Source organism: Rhinoraja longicauda, chromosome 19 (assembly GCF_053455715.1).
Source record: "Rhinoraja longicauda isolate Sanriku21f chromosome 19, sRhiLon1.1, whole genome shotgun sequence".
Lineage (NCBI taxonomy): Eukaryota > Metazoa > Chordata > Chondrichthyes > Rajiformes > Arhynchobatidae > Rhinoraja > Rhinoraja longicauda.
The window spans coordinates 26,045,069-26,061,194 of NC_135971.1; positions in this window are offsets into that span (position 1 = coordinate 26,045,069).

Here is a 16,126-nt window from a genome sequence, read left to right on the forward strand (position 1 = left end):
AGAGAGAGAGAGAGAGAGAGAGAGAGAGAGGTTGTGTTGCTCTCTGCTCCGGTGGCTGAGAGGATTGAACCAACCTTTGAAGATTGTGTCGAAGGAAGAGGGACAGAGGCAGTGGGAGTTCGAAGTTTGACTGAACGTTGGACTTCGGAAACTTTCCTTTGTCGTAGGATTTCTCCATTTAGTGAGGAATTCCAGCGCTTGTCTGCAGTGCTGTGGGAGCGGCAGTGGCTGGCGGATTGCCATCGTACCTGGAGAATCGGAGTTGGGAGATGTGGGTTTCTTGCCGATTCTAGCTCCACAATCCAGCTTCCATACCATTGTGCCCCAGACTGGGACTTCGGGCTCAACAAAGAGAGGTACGTTTCAAAATCTGGCAGATTCCGGAGGGGCTCGAAAGGCCTCAGAAAGCTCCAAAGCTGCACTCGGCAGTGAGGATAAGCGTGGGCGTGTTCCCTTGCTCGACTGGAGAGAACTGCTTCTGCTGCTCTTTCGACTGAGACTGACTCTGAGATGCTTGAGCGAACACTGCTGTTGTTTCGGGTGTTGTTCTGTACCCCTGTCAGGATGGCAGCGGCTCGGCCTCGGGCTCGTGCACGGAACTACGCAGCTGTGGCTTCGGCTGCGGCTCCGGAGCCACTCGAGGAGGAGCCCTCTGTCAACTTGGGGGGGCTCGAGTACGGGATCACGGTCCAAACCGGGGACTGGTCGTCCAAGGAGGAATTAGCGGAGAGTCTGTTTGATCCCTTCCAGAAGGACGAGATTGCCTCTGCTGAGGTTGGATGGGGTAAATGTCCAGTTCATCCTAAAGGAACAGCGGGATGTGGCCCTAGATTTGGAGAATGGGCTTACAGTGGGGGGAACTTTGTACCGGTGGAACCTTGGGTGTCCACCGTGCGTCCGGTTCTCCTGCTCAATGTTCCCACATTCATCCGGGATGCCGCTCCTTAGCCGACAGCTGGCAGAGATTGGGGAGGTGCGGTCCAGGTTGACTAGGCTTAAGCAGTTCTGGCGCGGCAGCACTCGTCTCCTAAGGAGCTATACTTTTAAGAGGCGGGTGTTCATGGAAGTAGGATTGGGGTTGGGCGCGGATGGAAGCTTTGTCGTCAAGAATGCGGGGCTCCAATACCGCGTGTATTGCAGTTGGGGGGAAGCACGGTGTCATGCGTGTAAAGAGTTCGGGAACTTCCGCATGGATTGTCCCAATGGCCGGGGTGCTGCGAGAAATCCCAACGCTGCAGCCCAGGAAAACACTGCTGCCCCCCTCCAGGGCTGCCGGTTCCACCTCGGTGACCCGGGGGAGACACTGCTGGCCCACCCGGGGCTGCCGGTTCCACCTTGGCGGCCCAGGGCAGCACTGCCCCCCGGCCCCCATGTCCTGCACCTGCGGCGGAGCTTGGCGGAGAGGTGCAGGGGGAGGGCGGGGAGGAGGGGGTGGCAGGTGCAGAGGGGGAGAAGTCACGAGGAAAATGAACAATCTTAAAGCGAGACAATCGCAAACCGGATGGGCCCACGCCCACACCTGAGCCCACCCAAAGGGTGCCTGTTGGGCCCGGAGAGGTCCAGGGGGCACCTGGCGGGGCTCAACAAGGAGCTGAGGAGGTACGGGAGGGGCGGGTGAGTTCCTGTTGGGATCTGCGGTGGCCGAACAAAGGGATGAAAGAGAGGAAGCTGGCAGTGTGGAGGTGGAGGACTCCTCCTTTATGGAGCTCAACGTACCACCGCACTACGTGGGGGTAAAGAGGAGGCATACGTCTGGTGAGGAAGAGGATGGCCCTGGGCATAAGGCGAGAGGCTGCCTACCTCGAGACCCTCCACTGCGGTCGAGGATGGTGATCCACGACTAGTGTCCTCTGGGCCGGAGGTTGCCCTTTCGTCCCAGGGGCCTTCTGAGGGTGATATCTCACCAGATGTTGGGTTGGCTACCCTGGGAATGTGACCCTAGGACGGAGGACGAGCAGGAACAACCCGAAGGGGGGCTCTCGGCTGTAGGGGTGGTTTCCCAGCCTGTAGCTCCTCATTAGAGCTACGAGAGTGACTGAGGGGTGTGCTGCCCACAGGCTGAGGAAGTAGGGGAGATTCCAGAAACACAGACTCCTCCAGTGGGCCCCAGTGAGGGTACTCCCCTGGTGGTGGAGGATGGAAACTCTCTGGGTGATGCTGGGTGAGTGGGTTCCCTGGATGCGGAGGGGACGGGGCTGTTGCGGCTCGTGTCTCTCAGTCGGATTCCGGGGGTGAAGGTGGACCGCGGGCCCTGGGGCGCCCTGTTTTTGTTCTTCCCCAGGCCCAGTTGTAGAGGGCGGGGAGCGTGTGCAGGAGCCTGGCCCATACACTGGCCGGCTCAGCGCTGTGGAGGCGTCAGGACCTCTCCCTCGACATTGATCCCGGGGGTGGATCATGCCGAACGGGGGGGAGGGTGTTGGAGCCAGCTTACACAGTGAAGAGAGCGAGCTGGCAGCCAGCGGCAGTCTGCCAAATCTGGGCCATGACCTTGAGTGCAGGGAGGGGAAAGATGTTGCTTCAGGTTTCAGTGGGTTGGCAGAATGTCAGGACTCCAGTGCTGTGGCTCGAGCGGCCGGCATCTTTGAGATTCGACAGTTTTTGAATGAACATCATCGCAGTAGGAGCAAAGTCCGGCTAGCTGCCGAACGGTGGCCAGACCTGGGGGGAACTATCCGGACACTTGGTTCTATCCTTAACAGTAAGGATAATGCTCTAGGTGCTTGTGATAAGCGCGAATTCGGGGAGTTTTTGACGCTCCTAAAAGAGAGGGGCCTCACTCCCACAAGGAGTGGGAGGAATAAGCCTAGTGTGCCTTCAAGTTCACAGTAGTTAGCCTAAATATAAACGGCGGAATGGGGGACCTTCGTAGATTTCACCATCTATCGGTCCTCAGAGAGGGGAAGTATGCAGTGACCTTTCTGCAAGAGACGCACACTGTTGTTAGTGATGAGCCCACCTGGGTCCTGGAGTGGGAGGGGGGTCTACATGAGCCACCTCAGTACAAAGTCAAGTGGGGTGGCTTTCCTGTTGGCCCCGACTTTCCAGCCAGAGATTGTGAAGGTGCAGGAAGTTGTGCCAGGCCGTTTGCTCTATCTGGCCGTGATCCTGGATGGCGTGCCGTTACATTTCATTAACGTGTATGCCCCCAGCACCGGCACGATGCAGGCGCGGTTACTTCAGGAGGTGACTGCTCTGCTGAGCACAATTGATTGCGGAGAGTGTGTCTTCCTTGGGGGGATTTCAATTGTACCCTTGAGGCGCGAGATCGCTCTGGTAAGTGGCGAAGAAGTTGAGAGGTGTGATTGAATCTTTCGAGCTGGTTGATGCGTGGCGGAATCTCCACCCTGATTCCAACGCGTTTTCGCGGAGGTCTGAGGGGGGTTGTTCCCGTATCGACCGTGTGTACATCTCCAGGGCATATGTCTCCCGGGTCTCGGCGGCCTCTATGCGGACGGTGCCGTGGTCGGACCACTGCCTGGTGGCGAGTGGACTTTATTCCAGCGCGCACACGGGCTAGGTACGCGTACTGGCACTCTAATAACCAGCTGCTGGAGAATCGCCGATTCCGGGAGTCTTTCAGGCGGTTCTAGGTGAAGTGGAGAGAGAGGCAGAGGGGCTTCTCTTCCGTTAAGCAGTGGTGGGATGTGGGGAAAGCTTACATCCGTCCTTTTCTGTCAGTACTGGGAGGGTCGACCAGAAGGCGGGACGCGGCGGTCGAGCGACTCGAGAAGGAGTTAGTCGACGCAGAGTCTCGCTTGGGTCGGGCAGGTGAGGACTCCTGTGAGTGGGGAGAGTTTCAGGAGAGGAAGGAAGCGCTGAGGGACCTGCAGCTTGAGCGGTCCCGAGGTGCTTACGTGAGGTCGCGAGTCCAGATGCTGCACGATCTGGACCGGGCTTCATCTTCCTTTCTCTCTCTGAAGAAAGGGCGAAGAGCCCGCAAACAGCTCGTCGAGCTGCTCGCGGGACGATGGCTCCTCGGTCACAGACCCAGAGGGGATTAGTGCGGTTAGTTCGGTCCTTTTATGGAACGCTGTTCTCCGCGGAAGGGTTCAGCGGGAGAGGCTCAGCGGGTTCTGTGGGAGGGCTACCGACTATAGATAGAGGGGTGTTTGAACAGCTTGATGACCCCTTATCATTGGAGAAGGTGACTGGTGCCCTGCACCAGCTGAGAAGGGGTAAGTCCCCTGGGCTGGATGGGCTGACAGTTGAGTTTGTTAGAGCCTTCTGGGGTGTCCCTGGGGGGTGACTACATGAAGGTTCTGGGGGAGAGCCCTGGCGACCGGGGAGATGCCCCTCTCGTGGCGCAGGGCAGTCGTTGTCCTGCTACCCAAGAAGGGCGAACACTGCCTATTGAAGAACTGGCGCCCGGTCTCTCTCCTCTGTACAGAATATAAAGTTTTTGCACGGGCAATGGCAAACCGCCTGGGCTCCGTACTATCCCAAATGATCCACCCTGACCAGTCCTATACAGTCCTATACAGTCCTATACAGTGCCTGGCCAATCCATCCAAGATAACATCCATTTGATTAGGGACCTGATCCATCTGTCCCAGGGGACTGGTCAGTCAGCTGCTTTTCTATCCCTGGATCAGGAGAAGGCTTGTTGACAGGGTGGACCATGATTACCCTCTTCGGGACACTGCAAGCGTTCGGTTTTGGACCGCATTTTGTGGCACGGGTCCGGCTTTTGTACACCGCAGCAGAGTGTCTCGTGAAGATTAACGGTGCATTGTTGGCTCCCATTCGCTTTGGGAGGGGGGTACGCCAGGGGTGCCCCATGTCGGGGCAATTGTACTCGGTCTGTGTGAAGCCATTTCTGTGTCTTCTTAGGAGGCGGTTGGCAAGCCTGATTCTACCAGGACCGGGGGTGGAGGTGGTTCTCTCGGCCTATGCCGATGACATTCTTCTTACGGTTACTGATCCTGTTGACCTGCGGAGGATGCGCGAATGCCAGCAGGTGTTCTCAGCGGCTTCGTCCGCTAGGACCAACTGGAGTAAGTGCTCCGGACATTTAGTGGGCCAGTGGCAGGTGGACTCCCTGCCGAAGGAGATTGAAAGATTATGCGTGGACCACCACGCACCTCCTCTACCTGGGGATCTACCCGAGTCCCACTGAAGATGCTTGGCCGGCGAACTGGCAGGAGCTAGAGACGAAAGTCGTCGCCGGCTGGGACGCTGGTCAGGCTTGCTTAGGGTTATTTCTTTCCAGGGTAGGGTGCTGGTCATAACAAGCTGGTGGCCTCAATGTTATGGTACCGGCTGGCCACTCTTGACCCGCCCTCTACCTTTGTAACTGCTGTACAGAAGAGGTTAGTGGATTTCTTTTGGGGAGGGAGGAAACACTGGGTATCAGCAGCATTCCTGATTCTCCGCTAGAGGAGGGTGGCCAGTCCTTGGTATGCGTGCGTACCCATGTGGCGGCTCTCCGTCTAAGGACTCTGCGGAGGTACGTGTACGCGGAGCATCCTCCCAGGTGGGGGTGGTCCCCAGTGGTGGTCTCTCTCCAAGGGAGTCCTCCCCCTTTACATCGGGACCTGGGATGGAGAGTGTTGCACAGAGCCGTTGTGTGTAACAAATTTTTGAGCCAGTTCACGGACTCGCCGGCCGCCTGTATTTTCTGCGGCGAGGAAGAGTCCGTGTTCCACATGTACATGGAGTGTGTGAGGTTGCTGACCCTGTATGAGTATCTGAAGGGGTTGCTCCTCAAGTTTTGGCTGCATTTCAGTCCTACGATCCTGGCGTTTGGGCTCGGTGCTGGAGTGGGGAGGGCCGGTCAGGAGGGTGGGATTTCCCTGCCGGTTTGCTCCTGGGCCTGGCCAAGATGGTCATTCGTGGGTCCAGGCAGCGGGCGGTCGATGGTCTTGCCAGAGTTGGCTGCCTCCCCCTTTCCCGGGCCTACGTCCGTGCGCGCGTGTCCCTAGAGAGAGAACACGCGGTGTCCACGGGGACTCTGGAGGCCTTCCGTGAACGCTGGTCACCGCGGGGGGTTGAGAGCATTGTAAATAATGAAGGCAACGTTGTATTATAATGATTGCTTGATGTTTTGTAACCTCTGGTTGTGGTTTTGATGTGATGTATCATGTGTTTGTGCTGATAAAGTCATTGAAAGAAAAGAAAAAAGAAAGAAGAAAAAAAGAAAAAAGAGAGAGAGAGAGAGCGAGGGAGAGAAAGAAAGAGAGAGAGAGAGAGAGAGAGAGAGAGAGGAGAGAGAGAGAGAGAGAGAGAGAGAGAGAGAGAGAGAGAGAGGAGAGAGAGAGAGAGAAGAGAGAGAGAGGAGAGAGAGAGAGAGAGAGAGAGAGAGAGAGAGAGAGAGAGAGAGAGGAGAGAGAGAGAGAGAGAGAGAGAGAGAGAGAGGAGAGGAGAGAGAGAGATGAGAGAGAGAGGAGAGAGAGAGAGAGAGGAGAGAGAGAGAGAGAGAGAGAGAGAGAGAGAGAGAGAGAGAGAGAGAGAGAGAGGGGGGAAGAGATAGAGCGGGAGAGAGGAGAGGGAGGGGAGAGAGATTTAGTATGTTCCCGAACTACAATTTTAGCACCACCTTGATCACCATTGTCTTGAAGTTCAAATTGTTGTTATATATTTTTCCACTTTTTAAACTTGATATATCACCTTTTTAAAGTAAAAGAAAAATCACTTTTCCATTTACCCTCGCCGTTAACGCGTTCGACGTCAAAATGGGACCGCCCGAGTGACTGTATTGGCTGCCAATAAGGGGGGCACGATAGCCGCCGGGGGCGGGACCCGCCAGGGTGAGGGGGTGGCGGCCAATTAGGAGGGGTCTGCTGAGCCGACCAGCTGACGCTGTTAGCTGAAACTTTAATAAATACGCCCCCCCCCCAGGGAGGACCGGCGCCCGTCCCAGCGGCCCCTGCGCCTGACCTTCCCGTGGTGCAGCGCGGCGGAAGAGGGTGTCCACGGATCGTCAGTTGTGGGAGGATTGCCGGGCCCGCAGGAGAGTGTTGCGCCCAACGGGGTTCGCCGCGGCCGGTTTGGGTGTGTGTGTGTGGTGATAGAGTATGTGTGCGTCGCGCTGCGCGCCGGGGGATGTAGTACCCGCTCCCGCACGACCCCAGCGGCCCAGACCATCAACGGACTACAACCCGCGTTGTATACACAAACACACACACACTGCGACCGCTTTCCTTCTCCTCCTCCCGTACCGCCATCTTGTGCGCGCCGACCGCCGCCGCATTGCCCGCCGTGAGATGTCGTCCGCGCTCCAGCCCGGCCACAACGCCCCGGACCATCACCGACTATATAAGTGGTATTGAGGGGGGATGGAGTGGGTGAGTGGGAGGGGAATCAGGGGAAGCGGCGGAAGGAGGGGAAGGAGGGGGTGGGGGAGCGGTAGGGTGGAGTGGGGAGGGTGAGGGGGAAGTGCCGGGAGCCCTTTAGAGTGGAAGGACGGGGGTGTCAGGAGGAGGGAGGATAACGGGGGATGAGCGGGGATGAAGTGGGTGAGGAGGGGCAGGGGAGGAGGGGTGTAAAGTGGGGTTGAGGGGGGATGGAGTGGGTGAGTGTATGAGGGGGATTGGGGAATGGAGGGTGCTACACCAATGGAGGAGAGCTTTGGGCCCATCGGGTCCATCCTATTTTAGTTATAAATAACGTTTAGTAATTTGAGTAATTTAGGTCAAATATGTACTGCAGAACAGGGTCGTGCAATCTGTCAAGTCAAATGTTAAGGTTAATGTTTCGGGTATTCTGTTTCCGATGTCAACTACTCAGATTTTTTTAACGTTTTATTTTCGTCTTTTCCTTCTCGTGAATTAACATCAATATTTATATTATATTATTCTCACAATGTTTCATTGGATGCACAGCTGGCTCTTTCGTCATATAATTATCAAACATGCGTCGCCGCGATAATCAGCTTCTGCAACTGTTTCTCTTGAAAAATGGCGACAACATACCATTACCCGTCACTTCTCATATGGAAGAAGGTCACATGAATTTCAAGTGCGGGCTCCATCCGTTGATAACTTAAAATCTTACTGTGCCCAATTCGTTAGCATGTCATTTAAATAGGAAAAGAGCCCTGCAACACGAGTGATGCAGTATTGTAACAGGAAGATTATTATGTAAGACATTGTTTACTGTCTAATGCTCCAAAGTTCCGGGTGTTTAAGCTATTTTGAAGCCTGTTACTATTTCCAGCTATGAAGCTTTTGTGAGTTCTCGTAGCCATTATATTTAATCGAACAAATTCTTAGCAAAGTAATGCCTTGATCTGCTTTGCCACCGCGTGTGTATCATATCATATCATATATATACAGCCGGAAACAGGCCTTTTCGGCCCTCCAAGTCCGTGCCGCCTAGTAATCCCCGTACATTAACACTTAACACCCACTAGGGACAATTTTTACATTTACCCAGCCAATTAACCTACATACATGTACGTCTTTGGAGTGTGGGAGGAAACCGAAGATCTCGGAGAAAACCCACGCAGGTCACGGGGAGAACGTACAAACTCCTTACAGTGCAGCACCCGTAGTCAGGATCGAACCTGAGTCTCCGGCGCTGCATTCGCTGTAAAGCAGCAACTCTACCGCTGCGCTACCGTGCCGCTTGTTTTAGCAACAACTTGCTTAGAAACAGAACAAAGTAGTAAAAACACTTTGATTTTATATTCTCCCCCCAGCTAAAATATACTTTTATCAACTTCCGGGTTATCTTCTCTTCCCCGCAGTTTACAGATTCCGCTTAGTCGGAGTTTATTTGTGTTTGCAGGTAGTTTGTGCAGTTCAAAATCCTGTACTGTGCTGCATCTCTCCTGCATATCCCGTGCCCACCTGACGGGGATGCTGTTTTTTTCCATCTCCGTCTTTTCTAAACATACTGTACTTTACCGTTTTTATTTAAGATCTAGTTCAATTGCACTGATGTTATCGCTGCTGCACCTTGTCATAAATCACGGGTTTCTCCCGTTTACTCCTTCTTAAGAAATTCGCTTGCATTGTTGCATTTGCTTCGTCACAGATTATATTTTCATTACTTGGAATTTAAGTTGCATGTTAAACGTTCATTAAATTCATTCATCCTCTTTCAACATATCGTTCTTCACTTGTAATGTATGTTTTTCAGATTTGAAGGATAAAGTTACCCTGTTAGGTACGCGTACACAGCTTTAAATGTGTTTATTTTAACAACACTGCCTCACTCCCCTATGCATCCTCTTGTATGATTGATCAGTTTCAAAATAAAATGATTAAGAATTAACCGAGCAATCCCATCAATGGATATTTCCCACGAGAAAACTGATAATTGATATGATATTGCATGGAATCGCTAACAAAACTACAAATGGTACAAGGGCAGCACAGTAGCGCATCTCGAAGAGCTGCGGACTCGCAGCGCCAGTGGCCCGGGCTGTAATTTGTGGCAGTTTGCATGTTCTCCATCTGACCGCATGGGCTTCCCTCGGGTGCTCTAGTTTCCTTCCACATCCCTGAGACGTGTTGGTGTGTCGGGGAATTAGCCCATGTAAAAGTGCCCCAACGATGTAGGAAGTGGATACGATCGTGCTCTAACATAGATCTGGTGAAAATAATCATAGGTGATTAGCAGCGTGGAGTCGGAGGACCGAACGGCGCAATTTAAAGCTGTATCTCTGAACTAAAACGACAAACGTCTCTATATATTTTGAGCTAGCAACCACCGAGTAAATGTGTTGCAGGTGATCGTTGGGATTGCTATGCCACATGCATAATTTGAGTTTGAATATCTCTGCAGTGCAGTGAATTTTAAATTAGTGATACAGGTTCTAACCCATCGTATTCGAATAATATACGTAAACGAACTTTCTATCATTATGCAATCTTGCACGAAAGCGATATTTCTAAAATAGCTGTTGAAACAAGGAAGAGCAGATGCTGCCTTACGAAATAGGACCCAAACGACTAGAGTGACCCAGCATCTCTGGAGATGAAGGTTCTTGTAGCAAATCTAGAGACAACGTTTCTCGATCCGAAAGGGCATTTGACCACTTTCTCCAGAGATGGTGCCAGATCCGCTGAGTTACTCCAGTGTTTAGGACTTTTCCCCCAAAATGATTATCGTGCACTTATTAATTAGTGAAATACTTTGTTCCTGTATTTGCGTAGGTTTACTGCATATCATCAATCTGTGAGAGCTACATGTTGCAACTATTATTTCTGCGCGTGGTCATCTATCTATCTATCTATCTATCTATCTATCTATCTATCTATCTATCTATCTATCTATCTATCTATCTATCTATCTATCTATCTATCTATCTATCTATCTATCTATCTATCTATCTATCTATCTATCTATCTATCTATCTATCTATCTATCTATCTATCTATCTATCTATCTATCTATCTATCTATCTATCTATCTATCTATCTATCTATCTATCTATCTATCTATCTATCTATCTATCTATCTATCTATCTATCTATCTATCTATCTATCTATCTATCTATCTATCTATCTATCTATCTATCTATCTATCTATCTATCTATCTATCTATCTATCTATCTATCTATCTATCTATCTATCTATCTATCTATCTATCTATCTATCTATCTATCTATCTACCTACCTACCTACCTACCTACCTACCTATCTATCTATCTATCTATCTATCTATCTATCTATCTATCTATCTATCTATCTATCTATCTATCTATCTATCTATCCGTTATCTATCTATCTATCTGTTTGCGTTTATTTCCCCGCTTATCATATTTATTGATCTACTATTTATTGATTTATTGATTTATATATGCATTCGTCTATTTGTTTTTGTCTTTGTATATATGCATATTAACTCACTTCGTTATCTGTTTGTTCGTTTATTTATTTATTCTTTCATTTCGGTGCTTTTTTATCTATGTACTTATTTGCTTTTCGACATATATTTAAATTTATTTTTGTATCTACTTCTTTGGTTTTAGAGACCCAATTATCTAACAAAAGAGGATCAACAAGTGGCACAGGTAGTAGACGGTAGATTTCTACCACTTCCACTGTTCTTAATTTCCTGTTATAATTTCTGATATTGTGCTGAGTACACCAAGAAATTTCAGCAAATGGATGTAACAAGTCCACTGTTCCTGAACAAAGGAGGGATTTTTGTTTTGCTTCTTTCAATTTATCGCCCGAGGTGAGTAAATTATTTTCAAGTTTGTCTTAAACTGACCATTTCTGCGTTATAACGGACAATGAAGATTACTATTTACACGATAAGGAATGTTAGATTTTTTTCGTTGCTAAAGTGCCAAGGACTAATCTTACTCCACACAAGATCGCCGCACGAATGCTGTGGTGATTGGTAAGTACATAGTTTCAATCCTGTGTTTGGGGATTTGGTTTGTAGGCGCGTGGAACACATCAGCAGGACAAGGTTTCAAATTCAAAGGCATGATGTAACATGAAAAGGAATATCCTACAAGCTTTTAGTGCTTTGTTAGTTGATGATGTAATCGGAGTCCATGTTGCTGTTCGTACATATTAGATGAAACGCACTTCATCTAGTATATACTAGATGAAACGTAGTTGGAAATGCATATTGGCTTAATACATCACATTACGTTGAGAATTTCCGACGTTTATGTTTTCTTTATCCATGTAAAGCACCTTATATATATTTAGAGCCCTACTCTGCATATAATTTACAAAATACGAACTGTTGCAAATGAGTTGAGATGCTTCCAAACATGAAGCGTGCAGTCTTATTTACAGAAACATTCCTGCGGTATCTTCATCGGATCTCAGGGAACAAGTACGATGATTATAAACTGGATAAGAAGGCAAGACTTGATGCAGGATTATGTAGGCCATTTTAGAAACAATGAGCGGAAATTATCTTATCTTTTCGGCGACTTCCGATGGCAGAATACAAGGTACAGTACTTTCTGCTCACTTTACACCCATTGGGGTTTTCGCGCCTAGGAGAAAAAATGGAATCTGATATGATCAATAAATTAGTTGTTTTTAGGAAAGGATGTCGATTCATTTCGAATGCCGTCTTTCAGCTTTCTTTCTGCAATGGTTAAGATACGTGCCTATTTCACTCGAATGGACAAAAGATTTCGTGAACCAAAGAGAGGTACGTGGTAAATTAATTTCCACCTACTATTTAATAGTTATCCTTGATTTAAACGTACCTTGTTAAATGAGATTGCATCATTTGTTTAGATGCATTTTTGAAATATATTTTGAATATGTAATAAAATGTCTCTGTCGGGTAAAAAAAATGGTCCGCGGAACTTTAGCAGCCGAATATTTAACGTCTGTCGTGACGATCCAAGGTGCCTGAGGTGGACTCACAGAATCGTGCACTTCACGCATCGTATGACAGGTAGGCAAGGTAAGACATTCATGCAGCGACCGGACCGAGAAACTCCGATCCAGATTGTAGCTCATTGTTTTAACTACTCTGCTGAATTAAGCATGTGCAACCTTTGATAGTAACCCCGCGAATAATTGTGAATATGTTATCTGCACGAATTACTCAGAAAGCATCTGTGCGGCTACAGATGGGTCTGCCGGTTTATTTACAATGTATTGTTTTAACTAATATAACGGAATCCTGAATTTTTACACCACGTCGTCGATATTATTTTCAGATTCGGCACCAGCTAGAGGTAATGTTTATAATTGCAGCGGTGGATTTATTTCTATTGTTTCAACGTCAATCTCGTAATGTTTTCGGATAGTTTAGTTCAGCGATATGGCGCAGAAACAAGCACTTCCGCTAACCGAGTCCGCAGCCTAACTAGCGATCCCCGTACACTAGCATTATCCTATATATTAGGGGCCATTTTACCATTTGTATCGAAGCCAACTAACACATTAACTGTACTCTTTGGAAACAGGAGCACCCAGAGAAAACCCACGCCATCACATGCATAACGCTCAAACTCCATACTGACAGCACCCGGAGTCAGGATGCAGCACCGTGCCGCCCTAAATATTTTTTAATTGTTAGCGGGACGACCACTGTTGCATCACAGCGAATCGAAGCCCTCTTGTAGACTTCCCCCAATTTTTGCAATACTCATTTCCTAATTCGTAAGTAGAAATTAATTTGATACAACAAGCTTTCATTATATTTCTTTCATAAAAGTTGTTAACTAATTCATTCTTTCTCGTGCTTATTTCAGAAAACGCTTTCCTGCGCGTCCAACTTGGTAAAGGTTTAGTAAAGAAATATTACATTTATTAGCGATGCTCTTCAATTATATTGTTAACAAAATTTTAAGTTTCCTTAAATTTAATTTCTCACTGTTGCGAAATAGATAACACATCGATTAACAGTTTGTACGTATCACTGGCATAATCTTGTGTAAGACTTTTGGAGCATTTAAATTGATTGAAATCAGTTGTCTATGCTAATTATCGAAACATGTGCCAGAATTTTTCATGGTCGCAAAATACTTTCGTCAATTCACATGTCGTAATTACGTTCACTTTATATTTATGTTTATCTTTTATGTTTCTCTTTTGGCAATTATGTCCAAAATGGTAGGCTGGAAGGAAGGTGCTTTCCTCTCACGATTTGGAACATATTATTTTCAGACAACATAATTTCATTTCGGGGAACATGAGTCATGAACCTCATGTATTTTCCCCAACAAGCTGCCCCTCACCCCCCCCCCCCCCCCCCCCCCCGAAACGGCAAACTATAGCCAGTTCATTAAAACTTTTCTACATTCCTTAAAACTAAAACAGATGCCATATAGCATTGCAAACATTGGTGGGAAGCTGGGGGATTGAAACGTTTTTTAAAAAACAAGCGAAAGTAATTAAATAGGCAAGACGAGGAGAAAAGATAAAAATACGAAAGTAATATAGTCAATAATAAAAAAGAGTGATGCAAAGGTATCTTCAGATATATAAAGAGTAGGAAAGAGGCAAGTGTGCATGTTGGACCACTGGGAAATGATGTTGGAAAAGCGATAATGGGGAATAAAGAAATGGCAGATGAATTGAATGCGTTTTTTGCATCATTATCCATTGTGGAAGATACCAGCAACGTGCCGAACATTCAAGAGTCAAGGGTTGGACGATAGTGAAGTGACAATCAATAAAGAGAAGGTGCTTGGAAAGCTGAAATGCTTGAAGGTGGATGAATCACGTGGAACGAATGGAATGCACACCAGGGTTCTGAAAGAGATGGCTTTAGAGATTGTGGAGACATTAGTTTTGATATTTCGAGAATCACTGGAGTGAACGGTGCTACTACACAATTAGAACATTGTCCATATTGGTCCACTGCTGAAGAAGAGATCGAGGAAGAGAAATAGCGAATCTAGGCCTGTGAGCCTGACTTCAGTGGTTGGTAAGATTTTAGTGTCCATGGTAAAAGATAAGGTTGATGAGTCCTTAGAAGAGCTCGGTAAAATAGGCCGACGTCAATATATTTTGTCAGAGGGAGATCTTGCCTGACGAAACTGTTGGAATTCTTTGAGAAAATAAATACAAGGCTAGATAAAGTATAGTCAGGGTATGTGGTTTCCCTTGATTTTCAGAAGGCCTTTGATAAGGTGCCGCACGTGAAGCTGCTGAAGAATATGAGAGCCCGTGGTCACAGAGGGAAGATGGTTGGCAGAAGGAAAAGAGTGGCAATAAGCTGGTTGACAGAAGGAAAAGATTGGCAGTAAAGGGGACCTTTTCTGGTTGCCTGCCAGGGACGAGCCGTATTCTGCAGGGGGTCGGTTGTTCACTGCCGCTACACTTCGCGGTGAATATCAATGATACCGATGAGAAAATTGAAGGCTCTATGGCCACGTTTTCAGATGATACGAAGATAGGTGGAGGGGAAGGTAGTATAGAGAAAGCATGGACTCCGCAGAAAGTAGTCTGAGAAGTGCCAGATGAAATACAGCGTATTTAGATAGTTGGAATAAAGGTTTAGACTATTTTCCAAATGGGGAGACAACCCAAAAATCGGAAGTGCAGGGGAACTTGTGAGTCCTAATGCTGGATTTGCAAAACGTTAATTTGTAAGTTGAGTCGGTCGTGAGGAAGGCGAATGCCATGCTTGCGTTTCAATAGAGACGGTTGGAATACAAAAGCCGGGATGTAATGTTGTGGCTTTATAAGGCATTGGTTAGATCTCATTTAGAGTATTTGTGGGCAGTTTTAGGCCCCATATCTGATGCAGGATATGCTGGCGTTGTAGAGGGTCCAGATGAGGTTTACGAGAATGATCCCAGGAATGATTCGGTTAATATATGATAAGCGTTTGAAGGCACTGGGCCTATAATCGTTGGAGTTTAGAAGGATGAAGGGGGACCACATTGAAACGTACCGAATACTGAAAGGTCTGGATGGAGTGGATGTGGAGAGGATGATTCCAACAGGGTCTAGTGCCAGAGGCGATATCCTCAGAATAAAAGGACGTTTCTTCAGAAAGGAGATGAGAAGGAATATGTTTAGTCAGAGGCTTGTGAATCTGTGACATTCATGCCACAGACGGCTTTTGAAGCCAGGTCAATGAATATTTTTGTGGCGAGATTGGCAGATTCTTGATTAGTAAGGGTGCAGAGGTTATGGGGCGAAGCCAGTAGAATGTTGCTGAGAGGGGAAGATGGATCTTCCATGATTCAATGGCGGAGTAAACGATGGACGGAATAGCCTAGTTCTGCTCCTAGAACATATATTCACGATCAAATTGTAATCCATTCTTGGAGACATCATGCTGGCTTTCGGTATTTCAGCGACGGTGCTCGTGACTGTACGAAATTAACAGCGAGTAATATTGAGGCAGATCGACTAATCTTCCGAACGACGTGGTGTAAATCGGACATTGCATCTCCAGCTAGTGTCGGATACGTCTGCGCGTGATTTGAGAAGTCAAAGGCCAAGATATACAGCAACCTTTTTAAACTTCGGAACAATAGCTCTCTCATATCCCCATACCTTCCAAACTTGCGAGGAGGAGACTATGAACCAAGACTCCATTTATTTCAATAGGAATGTTTGGGCAAAAACCTCATCCCAAACTCAACTCCGTTGTACATTCCATTATTGTTTGGAAACTATTTGACTCGTGCTTTCTTGACGTGATCATATGCCCTCTGTCCAATTCTGCCTGTGGGCGAGTTGCATCCGTAAAGTATAAAGTAACCCCATGCGGTGGTAAATATGTTGTAT